The sequence below is a fragment of the Pseudonaja textilis genome, chromosome 3, assembly GCF_049901715.1.
Source record: "Pseudonaja textilis isolate UNSWEBS1 chromosome 3, rPseTex1.2, whole genome shotgun sequence".
Classification (NCBI taxonomy): domain Eukaryota; kingdom Metazoa; phylum Chordata; class Lepidosauria; order Squamata; family Elapidae; genus Pseudonaja; species Pseudonaja textilis.
In genome coordinates this window covers 10,596,970-10,609,691 of record NC_141992.1, presented here as the reverse complement: position 1 = coordinate 10,609,691, position 12,722 = coordinate 10,596,970, and the positions used below count along the sequence as shown (strand labels likewise).

Here is a 12,722-nt window from a genome sequence, read left to right as displayed (position 1 = left end):
CTTCAAAAGATTTTTCTTTTTTCTTAGACAGCTCATTTGTTCAGTCCTGCAGATCCAGGAGACAAGCCCTGTTCCTCCAGAGTTCAAAAGGTTTTACAGGCTTCCAAAACTGGCTCTCGGCCGATCTTTCAGGGAATAGGAAATTGGTTTCCGATTACGAACCAAGCAAAAGAACAGGCTTCCTATGGCAGACTCTCAAAGGAACTCATTCGGTTTTAAAACCACTCTATGCTCAGAAATGTTACTGAAGGAAATTTCAGGTTAATCCTGAGTTTCGGTCGCATCCAGCTCGCTGCTAAAAGTCTTTCAGTCTCTCAAAACAGAGGCAGAAAAAGGTGGCTACCAAATGAAGACATTTTATCCTCCAATTAGACATTTTAAAACACTAATATGCCGTATATTTTTAAAAAATAATGACCCACTTCTTTCACACTTTTGAGAAAGCAGAAGCAGCACTATTTTATTTTAATTTTGCAATATTGTAGTTAAATTTCTTTTGCCTGCAGATGTTTAAAAAGTAAAGGGAAAGGTTCCCCTTGCACATACGTGCTAGTCGTTTCCGGCTCTAGGGGGTGATGCTCATCTCCGCTACAAAGCCAAAAAGCCAGCGCTGTCTGAAGACGTTTCCCTGGTCATGTGGCCAGCATGACTAAATGCTGAAGGTGCACTGAATGCTGTTACCTTCCCGCCAAAGGGGTCCCTATTTTCCTACTTGCATTTTTTACATGCTTTTGAACTGCTAGGCTGGCAGAAGCTGGGACAAGTAATGGGAACTCACTCTGTTACATGGCGCTAGGGATTCAAACCACTGAACTGCCAACATTTCTGATTGACAAGCTCAGCATCTTACCCACTGAGCCACCATATCCGGATGTTTATAGCCATGTAAATTGCATCAATCTTTTGTCCAACCCTGCCCCCCCCAAAAAAACCACCTCATCCCACCAATTTGCAAATGTGCTTTCAAAATGGATATCAAAAAATGTAAATGCACTCAAATAAACTGTTGATTCGTGTCAGAAGCATCACAATTAAAATAAGGCCTACTCTATGACCTAACAGTTAAAATATAAATGTAAATATCTACAAATTAAACAGACCCTGCCCAGAAACTAGCAACATTAATTGCGTTCTGTCGCACTGCCATGAGGTCAAGTGTACACTGACTGGGCCACAAAGAGCAGGTATACATATATGTTGTTGTCTACACGTCATCACAATCGCATAAGAATAATATCTTACTGTAAACCATAAACCTGGTAGGACAAAGAAGGGCCTTTTCCGTGGTGGCTCCCTCCCTGTGGATCATTATCCTTACAAAGAAAAGATTGTCCCCCACTTTGGCACTTTTCATAAAGGGCCTAAACCCCAGAATAATACAGAATACACATCAAGTGGCTCGATTGATTGTTGTCACCAGGAGATGGTGGGTTATTGATTTTTGTATTTTTTTAAAATTAGGAGTTTATTCGTATAAGCCTCCTATAGTTACTGAGAGTAACTGGGGCAGCCATATAAATTTTTATAATAGCAATAGCACTTAGACTTATATATCACTTTACAGTGCTTTACAGACCCCTCTGAGCAGTTTACAGAGTCAGCCCTATTTCCCCCCTCAATAATCTGGGTCCTTATTTTACCCACCTCAGAAAGATGGAAGGCTGAGTCAACCTTGAGCCTGGTGAGATTTGTTTTGCAAAATTGCAGGAAGCCGGCAGGCAGCAAAATTAGCCTTCAGGCCTGCACTCTAAACAGTGCATCGCCACGCTTATGATGAATGAATGAATGAATATCCCAAAGGTGCTTTTGCAAGAGGCAACTGGATTTGTCTGGTTTTTCTTTGAAGATGTTTCCTTTCTCATCCAAGAAGCTTCATCGGCTCTCCAGAGTCCAACTCCTTCAGCTCCAGAGCTGAAGAAGCTTCTTGGATGAGAAGCAAAACATCTTCAAAGAAAAAACAGAAAGTCCAGTTGCCTCTTGAAAAAGCACCTTTGGGACAATCTGGATGACTGAGAATCTCCATAGATAAATGAATGACTAATAAAAAATTTTGCTTCGTGCTCCTGCACCAAAGTATGTCACCTGAACTTTTCTTTAAAACATTCCCTGCAAATTTAAAAAGTATTTAATTTTTGGAAAAACTAATTTAAGCTAGATGGCTGCATTGAGCTTTGAACCCAGAAAGATAAGTAGGGTTTGATATAGTACAGGTAGTCCTCGACTTACAACTGTTCGTTTAGTGATTGTTCAATGTCGCAACAGCACTGAAAAATGTGATTTATGACCGTTTTTCACAGTTATGACCTTTGCAGCATCCCTGTGAGCGTGTGATCAAAATTCAGATGCTTGGCAGCTGGTTCACAGTTATGAGCGTTGCTGTGTCCCAAGGTCATGTGATCACATTTTGCAACCTGCTGACAAGCGAAGTCAATGGGGATGCCAGATGTATTTAACAACAGGATTACTAGCTTAACAACTGCAATGATTCACTTAGCAACTGTGGCAAGAAAGGTCGTAAAATGGGGCAAAATTCACTTAGCAAATGTCTCACTTAACAACAGAAATATTGGACTCATTGTGGTCGTAAATCAAGAACTACCTATACTTAAGACAAGTGATCATCCGAAATCTCTGCCCCAAACACAGAAGCCACATCATGTGTGTGATGGTGTGATGACTCATTCATCACTCCCTCCAGATCTTCATGTCTGCCGACAATAATATGTTGTCCTCAACTTATAACCGTTCGTTTAGTGACCATTAGAGCAATAAAGCATTGCAGGAAATTACTATGGCACTGAAAAAAGCTATTTGGATCCTCGCACCTGTGAAGACAGTGGCATCCCCATGGTCACATGATCAAAATTCGGGCCTTTATTTACAACGGTTGCAGCCTGAGGTCATGTGACCACCATTTGCGACTTTTAGAATAGAACAATAGAGTTGGAAGGGACCTTGCAGGTCTTCTAATCCAACCCCCTGCTTAAGCAGGAAACTCTATGATTTGCACTGAAGATGGTGTCTGATTTCATTGTATGAGGCGCAATTGCAATAAAGTAAACTAAAACTATACCATTTCAGACAAATGATTATCCAATGTCTTCTTAAAAACCTCCAATGTCGGAGCATTTTCCATATTTTCATAAGAGTGATTGCTGTACATAAGTGTAAAACATCAATTTAAAAAAGGAGATTGTTCATGTATATATTCAGATGGTATTGTTTTCAGAAATACAGAATACCCAATGATTATATATTATAATAAAAAGAGCAAAGAACCAACTTCTGTAGTTTAAGGTAATAAAGATCTTTTTCCAGCTCTCACTGGTGTGAAGCTTAAAAGTTTTTGTCTGGCCCAATTATTGTCCTGGGTGTGATTTACGCCATTTATGAAAGCTTTTTAAAACTAATTAAACCCTAACAAAGAGCCACCTGGGGCATGAATTTAGTGGTCTTAGAGCACCTGGATTTAATTTACAGCAGTGAAAATTCAGTTCCAAAGTGGATTTCTGCCTCATTTCACTCCAGGTTTAGTAAAAACCTGCGCCTATTTTCTTTTACAGCGAAAGTCTGATATAGTGACGTCATTTTCTAGGCAATTCTGTCACTCAACCAAGATAATTTTTTTCTCCTTTCAATTGAAGAAAACAGTAGCTAAGCTGATGTTGGGAAAGATAAATTTTAAGTACAGAATTTTAAGTACAGAAAGTGAAAGAGTAAAAACAGATTTTTACTCTTTCCCTTTGCCAACTATTTTTGGTGGTATTTCTTCCCAGATGTCCTTATCTCTAGTAGAAAATAGTTTGAATATAAAACAGTAGTTTTTGTCAAAAAAAAATTACTTTAGAAGCTTCTCCTAGTCCAAAATCATTTGTTTCTGAAATTTTACGAGGGCTTACAACAACTATTTCACAAAAAGAATGATAACAAAACACACTCCTATTACTCTGAGTTTAATATTCAATAAATAATAAGGTAATCAGTAACATCTGGCCAGCTGTAAGGAACGACTGTGTGTTAATAAAAGTAAAACTGACTATAGGTGATCCTCAACTTACGACCACAACTGAGTCCAGAATTTCTGTTGAAAAGTGAAACATTTGTTAAGTGAGTTTTGGCTCATTTTATCAGCTTTCTTGCAGTGAATCACTGCAGATATTAAGTTAGTAACATGGTTGTGAAGTGAATCTGGCTTCCCCATTGACTTTGCTTGTCAGAAAGTCACAAAATGTGATCACATAACCTCGGGACATTGCAACCGTCATAAATATGAACAAGCTGCCAAGCATCCAAATTTTGATTGCGTGACCAAGGAGATGTTGCAATGGTCGTAAGTGTGAAAAACAGTTATAAGTCACCTTTCTCAGCGTGTTGTACCTTCAAACGGTCACTAAACTAATGGTTGTGAGTCAAGGACTACCTGTATGCTTCCACATGCATGTGAGGAAGAAAATTAGGTATATTTATATATGTATACAAGGGTGTGGGAAACCCCCCACCCCACCCCCAGAAGAATGAAATATTTTGGGGAATATTAAAAAAAAAAGATTATATTTCCTCAAAGGAAAAAATGGAGAAACTTGCTCTTAAAGACAGAAAGCAGCCCCCAGTCTTTCATAGTAGCCCACAGTAGATGCTAGCACTTAAGGAGATAAAGAGCTTATTGAAAGGGGAAACCAACTGTCTAGAAAGCTCTATTCATAAGCAAAGCAAATACTGCAGGAAGAAATCCATTCAGGACAGGATATTTCAAAACTCCTTGCAGCAAAGTTTGACAGCTAACAAAGACAGAATAGTAGGATTAGAAAGCAGCCAGCCCTCCTCACCCAAGATCCAACACAGGACAAAAGCCATTAGCCACAATAGGAATTGCCCAACCTCCTTCAGAACACAAGCCCCTTCACTGCACCGCCCCGAGAACAGCTCAAACTTCAAAGTCACAGAAACCTATAAAGATCCATTTACTCATTCAACCATTTGGTCAGCTGTCCCAGAACCGCATGCAGTCTTTTGTGTATGGATCTGTTCATCAATAAACTTTCTTTCCATTCAGCCTCTGTGTTTTTTTCAGCCTCTTTCTCCCAGCTTGGAACTTAACCAGATGGATTTTCCTTCCAACAATTGCAAGAAATAAACAAGTTTCCGGAATCTCCTCTAGAAAATTCACACGCACCCCCAGCAGTGCGATTCTAGCATCTCTTATCAGTCACATTTTATCTGTACTAAAACAAGCCCTGAATTAACCACAGTGAACTCCTCTTGGTTTAGATCCCACAGGCAGCAGGCACTACCAAAGCTCTCCGGTTCCTTGGCCTGAACTGTAAGGAGATGCCTTCCCAGGAAGAAACAATAGGAGGATTTGCAGGAAGGGCGCAGTTTCAGGAAGCGGGGAGCGAGAGGAAAAACGTGTCATTGAAAAGAGAAGGGATGGAAGGCAAGGAAGCAATGGCTGAGTTCATTTCCTCATAAAGCCCTTTTAATCTGATAAAGTAGGTGGTGATTCAAATGTCAAAAGTAGCTGGCTGGACAAATAATGAAAGTACCTCCTTGTGGGCTGATTAGCTTCAGGGAGCACAAACCCTCCAACTGACCTGAGGCCTTTGTCAAATATCCCAGGTGTTAAAACTACTGATGGGGAAAAGGGGATAGGTGAGACATTGGGAAATTAAAAGGGATCAGATCTTCTTTTTTATATATATAAATTTTTATTCTTTAAAATCAAAAATACGAATCTCATTTCTATTAACAGGAAATGTGTCATTGTACAGTATTTTAATATATCCCAATCTGCTTTTTTTAGCGGGGGGAGCAGGTTGGGACACCTTAGGCCAGAGGTGTCCAACCTTAGCCACTTTGAAACTTGTGGACTTCAACTCCCAGAATTCCCCACCCAGCTTGGAATTCTGGGAGAGGTAGTCCACGAGTCTTAAAAGTGGCCAAGGTTGGATACCTCCTGCCTTAGATGGTGACTTCTACAGGAAATACTGTGTTGCTTGATTCTCTTGAATCTTCAAAGAGCATCTGACATCAAGAGGTTGTTGGGACTTTGGAAGAAGCGCAAAAAAGAGCAACTAAGATAATTAAAGGCCTGGAGACTAAAACATATGTAGAACTGGAGGAACCGGGTATGTATTTTCTCGAAAAAAGAAGAGCTAGGGGAGACTTGATAGCAGTATTCCAGGATTTGAGGGGTTGCCACAAAGAAGAGGGGGTCAACTTATTCTCCAAAGCATGAGAAGGCAGGACAAGAAACAATGGATGGAAACTCATCAAGGAGAGAAGCAACCTGGGATTAAGGAGAAACTTCCTAACAGAGAGAACAATTAAGCAGTGGAACAGCTTGCCTTCAGAAAATTGTGGATGCTTCAGCACTAGAGGTTTTTAAGAAGAGAATGGACTGTCGCTTGTCTGAAATGGCATAGGTCTATGATGGTGAGCCTATGGCACGTGTGCCACAGGTGGCACGCAGAACCATTCGTATGGGCACGCAAGCCCCAGCCAAACGTACCTGCACTGCACATACCTCCCAGCCATTTTCACTCTCCCGGAGGCTCAAGGGAAGTCTCTGAAGCTTCGGTAGGCCGAAAAATGGGCCTTCCGGAAATACTGGAAGTGCCCATTTTCACCCTCCAGAGGGCCTCTGAAGTTCGGGGGAGGCCGTTTTCGCCCTCCCAGAGGCTTGAAGGAAGCCTCTGCAGCCTCAAGAGGCTGAAAAACGGGCCTTCCGGAAATACCAAAATGGGCCCGTTTTCAGCCTCCCGAGGCTCCAGAGGCTTCCCTCGAGCCTCCGGGAGGGCCAAAACGGCCTCAAACGAGCCAAAAATCAGCTGGGAGGCACACGCATGAGCAGTGCAGGTAAGGAGGAGCGAGGGTGTTGCGTGCGCATATGCGGAGGGGGGGGGGCAGGGCACTTTGCATTGTGGGTGCCGGCACACGCACATGTGAGCACTTTCAGCACACCACAACAAAAAGGTTCGCCATCACTGATAGGTTCTCCTGCTTGAGCAGGGAGCTGGACTAGAAGACCTCCAAAGTCCCTTCCAGCTCTATTCTTATCGAACTGCTGAAGAACTACTTTCTTGCCTTCAGTTGCAACTGTTTTGGGAGAGGCTCTTCAGCAACCCCGGTCCCTCTTGGAAAACAGCCACTAAAAACATTCCCACTGGAAATATGGTCTGGCTAATTAGCCTCTGCCATGGTATGACAACGATGAAGCTCAAGAAATTCCAGATGCCCCCCGTGCTCCAACTAATCTTCCTCTCACCATTTCAAGAGCATCGAAGTTACAAATCATCATCCAAAACCTCCCTCTCTGATTGTTATGCAGTGTTTGCATAGTTAGGGCGGGAGGCCAAAGGTAAGCAAACATTTGCCCTGTCTTTGCAGAAGAATTTCAAACCCAGATTAGCTGACGGTGCATTTGGGGAACTGACGGAAAGGGTTGAAAAACCAAGCTGGAGCCCAGCCAACCTGAGCTGCAGCTGAATGGTGTCGAGTGTAGCTTTGGAGGAAGGACGGGAGAATTACACAGCGGCTTTTCTGGTTCAGTTTTCAGTGTTAATTCTGAGTTTACAATTTAGGCATGACGTGCAAAACCTCCAAAGAAATAATAATAAATAAGCGCTTTCACCGAGAAAACTCAATATTGCTACATATTCTACTGAACATGGAGTATTGGCACCAGTTAACCATGCTGGCAGCAGCGGGAGAATGTCAATGCCAAAACTAGACCGCAATGTGTGTTGAGGAAAACCCCAGTTCTATGTGGTGAATACATTACAGAAGCGTGCTTCTGAATTGATTTAAGGATGGAGCCTCTATCTAGAAACGGTCTACCTTTTTATTCTTTATCACAGTTTCAAGCCCTTTGTGACACCTTCACTGCCAACAGTCTGAATTTTAGGAAGATATGCACATGAAGAAAAAAAAAGTAATTGTTTCCACCCAATACGGAGCCTTTACTTTAGCAGAAAAGCTTCGGTAATGAAAAACGGATTGATTTTTAAAGTGCATTAGAGTCTAACAAGTGTCATTACTCCATTACTGCCCAAAATGGATGTTCACCCGTTGGGCTTTATTTCTGGACAACCAACAAATTGTCAATATAGAATAGAATAGAATTCTTCATTGGCCAAGTGTGATTTTTTTCCAATAAAAAAGGAATTTGTGTGTACAGTGTTGTACCTTATGATTCTTGACTCTTGACAAATGTATCTTTTCTTTTATGTACACTGAGAGCATTTGCACCAAGACAAATTCCTTGTGTGTCCAATCACACTTGGCCAATAAAGAATTCTATTCTATTGAGTCTATTATGATACACAGTCATCATAAAAATACATCCATCATAAATCATACAGATACAACACACATAATAGTCCTTGCTTACTGACCATGTGTTCAGTAACTGTTTGAAACTATAACAGCGCTGGAAGAGTGGACTTATGACTGGTCCTCAAAAATGCAGCCATTGTTGAATTGCTGCAGTCAAAGGATCATGATTTGGGGACTTGACAACCAGCGTGCATTTAGGACAGCCCATGATTGCATAGCAGTTTCAGACAGCAAAGTCAATGGGGAAGCCGGCAGGTAGTCGAAAATTGCGGTAATGTGATATGGTGGCACAGTGGTTAGAATGCAGTACTGCAGGCCAATTCTGATGACTGTTGGCTGCCAGCAGTTCGATTCTGACCGGCTCAGCCTTCCATCCTTCCGAGGTCGGTAAAATGAGGACCCAGATTTGGGGGCAATAGGCTGACTCTGTAAACCACTTAGAGAGGGCAGAGAAGCAGTACCTAAATCTGAGTGCTATTGCACTAGACCAGGAGTCAGCAACCTGCAGCTCTGGAGCCACATGTGGCTCTTTCATCCCTCTGCTACGGCTCCCTGTTGCTGGTCGGCTCCACAATTGATAGGGCTTTTGGTTAGGGCAGGTAGAAAAAAAAGGATGCTGTACAAGGAGGAGATTCTATGGTGGGGGAACGACCATAGAGTCTGGTCGGCTCCAGAATTGAACAGGGGGGGTCTTCTGGTTAGGACCTTTGTGGCTCCTTGAGTGTTTAAGGTTGCCGACCCTGAACTAGACGACTGCAGGTGACTCAATTAGTGACTGCAGTTTGATTGTCACTCTCGACTCTACCAGAAATTACCTATTCCACATTCAGAACTTCTTATCACCCAGAGCCTCAGCCTTTCATCGTAAGCAGTTATGCTTTTAAGTATATATTTTAAAGTGCAGTTCAAGATTAAAACAGGACATCAAAAGGTTATGAGATTTTCTGGAATCTGTTTTACACTCCTCCCCCTACCCCCAAATATGGATGTACTATACATCAGTGTGTGTATTTCTACAGGTAATCCTTGTCTTATAACCATTTAGTAACCATTCGAAGTTACAACAGTGCTGGAAAAAAAAGTGATGTGATCGTAATTCAGGCACTTGAAAATGAGCTCATATTTACATCGGTTGCATTGGCCCAGGTCATCTGATCACCACTTGTGGCCTTCCCAGCCACCTTCCGACAAGCAGAAATTAATGAGGGAAGCCAGATTCATTTAATGAACTCATGATTCATTTAGCAACTGAAACAATTCATTTAACAACTGTGGAAAAAAGGTTGTAAAATGAGACAAAACTCACAACTGCCTTGCTTCATAGTGGAAATGTTGGGCTCAATTTTGGTCATAAGTTGAGGAGTACCTATATACACAAACACTTGTATACATATGGACATGTTTTTAAAGGAAATATTTCAGGAACTATCTAGTTAAACTACAATGTCCTCTATTCACTTTTCCTGAATGTCCACAGTTGCAGCTGTCATTAGGAAATTAAGGAAGCTCTGCGGTCCAAGACAAATGATTTTTTATTTTATTTTTATTTTTATTTTATTATTTTATTTATGATGCTTCTCTATAGAGAACACAGATTTATTCCAGTCACTAAAGGAAATGGCATCAGAGTGATCTGTTGCTCTGAAAAACTGCCAACAGCTCTCTTATTTTTTTTCCTGAGAGCAATTTCTGTATACCTCAGTAGCAAATGTTGCTATCAATTTACTCTAATACATTGTACAAATGGAATGAGATGAAGTTAACTACAGTTTAAAGCTTTGTCCGGCCATCCCTAAAAAAGGGGAATTCTTTACTAGCGAAAACTCAGTTCTATAATGTGAACACATTATGCAAATTATTTAATACCTTTTTACCCTTTTTGCATAATGCAAAACTCTCTTTACTATTTTGTACCACTGTATTCATCAGGGTGACCAACAAGAATACTACGCAAGACAAAGAGGACTGAAAAATTGCATTTAATCAGACATTGCCAAAACGTTTTCCTACGTATCTTCACAACCATAAAGGCAAGAAACATGATCTGTGTTTTAAAACCAAAACCAACACCCTTAGAACCCATTTTCCTAATTCAGTGGTTAAAACACCGGGCTTGTCTTACTACCCAGTAGCCCAGGTTCGAGACCCGAATGCCACGCAACAGGGTGAGTTCCCATTTTCATCCCAACTCATGCCAATCTAGCAGTTCGACAGCAGGCAAATGCAAGTAGATAAATAGGTACCATTTTGATGGGAAGGCAATAATGCTCCATGACATCATGTTGGTCACATGACCACAGAAATATATTCAGACAGCTCTGGCTCAATGGCCTTGAAACAAAGAGGAGCACTGCCCCCATAGGTCTATACACAGTCCGTCTTTATGCGTCTGTCTAATATATTTCTGCACCTACAGATAGTCTACGTAGTTTCTCTACCATAATCAACAATACTGAGTTATGACCAAGAACCAGCATGAAGATTTCTAATAGAACACCAGTTGAGCTAGAGACAAGGCAAGAAACAATGGATGGAAACTCATCAAGGAGAGAAGCAACCTGGAATTAAGGAGAAACCTCTTAACAGTGAGGACAATTAATCAGTGGAACAGCTTGCCACCAGAAGCTGTGGGTGCTTCATGACTGGAGGTTTTTAAGAAGAGACTGGACAGCCACTTGTCTGAAATGGTATAGGGAGTTGGACTAGACCAGGGGCCTCCAACCTTGGCAACTTTAAGATTTATGGACTTCAACTCCCAGAATTCCTCAGCTAGGAAAGCAATTCCAATTCTGCCCTACCATCACCAGCATTAGATAATTAAATGCGCGCGCGCGCACACACACACACACACACATCCCTTCAAGGCGTCTTATAACCCCCAGAGCCAAAGAACTGTAAATTTCACCCATCAGAGCTGTTTTGCCTCCATGAAGCAGTCAATTATATAAATTGTTCTAGCTGGGTGGCCTTGCCCCATTTCTCTTTCCTTTCTCTCCAGCTCATGATTCCAGCAAAAACTCCCCAGCTCTGGTCCTTTCAACGTGGTCAAGAAAGATGGCAGGCCAGCAGGAAAGGGCACAAATCAAAGAACAGCTTGTTCCATGGAAGAATAGCAGCCTGTTTGGGGGGATTTTATTGAGGGGTCAATGAGGCAAAAGCTGGCAAGCACTCTCTCCATTAAAAACTGCTACAGAAATGGGTGGCCTTCCTCCTCCTTCTCTTCTTCTTCTTCCCCCCCTCCTCCTCTTCTTTCCCTCCTCCTCCTCTTCTTTCCCTCCTCCTCTTCTTCTTTCATCCTCCCACTCCCCCTCTTCTTCTTCTTCCCCCCCTCCTCCTCCTCTTTCCCTCCTCCTCCTCCTCTTCTTCTTTCTTCCCCATCTTCTTCTTCTTCCCCCTTCTCTTCTTCTTCCCTCTTCCTCCTTCTCTTCTTCTTCTTCCACTCCTCCTCCTCCTCTTCAACTTCTTTTCTCCTCCTCCTCCTCCTCCTCCTCCCCCCAGAACAAATAACAGAGTAAGATAACAGAAGTTGGCAGGCACCTTGGAGGTCTTCTACTCCAACTCCTTGCTCAAGCAGGAAAGGCCTTTGCCATTTCAGACAAGGGATTTTGTCCAATCTCTTCTTAAAATCCTCCAGTGTTGGAGCTTCTGGAGGCAAGCTGTTCCACGACAGGTAGTCCTCGACTTACAATAGTTCACTTAGTGACCATTCAAAGTTACAATGGCACTGAAAAAAGTTACAGCCACTTTTCACACTCACGATCGTGGCAACCTCCCCATGGTCACATGGTCAAAATTCAGATGCTTGGCAACTGATTCATATGTATGACGGTTGCAGTGTCCCTGGGATGTCATGTGATCCCCTTTTGCGACCATCCGACAAGCAAAGTCAATGGGGAAGCCAAGTTCATTTAACAACTGTGCTAGTAACTTAATAACTGCAGTGATTAGCTTAACAACAGTGGCAAAAAAGTCGTAAAATGGGGCAAAATTCACTTAACTAGTATCTCACTTAGCACAGAAATTTTGGGCTCAATTGAGGTTGTAATTTGAGGAGTACCTATAATTCTTCTGTCAGGAAATTTCTTCTAGTTCTAGGTTGCTTCTCTCCTTGATTAGTTTTCACCCACTGCTTTTTGTCCTGCCTTCAGGTGCTTTGGAAAATAGACTGACCTCCCTCTTCTTTTTGGCAGCCCCTTAGATATTGGAATACTGCAGCCATTGTCATCCCTGGTCCTTCTTTTCATTAAATGAGACATACTCAATTCCTGCAACTAATTTAATTCTTTGGCAGGGAATGAAGATGTTTAGAAATGGCACAACTAAAGAAGAGTATAGAGTAGAGTAGAGTAGAGTAGAGTAGAGTAGAGTAGAGTAGAACTTAACTTTAT

The 12,722-nt window shown here is 41.9% G+C and overlaps 1 protein-coding gene across 3 annotated transcripts in view; it reads right to left on the bottom strand.

The window, feature by feature from the left end:
* LAMA5 (laminin subunit alpha 5) overlaps positions 1-12,722 on the bottom strand; it is a 211,394-nt gene that overhangs the window by 178,180 nt on the left and 20,492 nt on the right. The window lies entirely within an intron of this gene.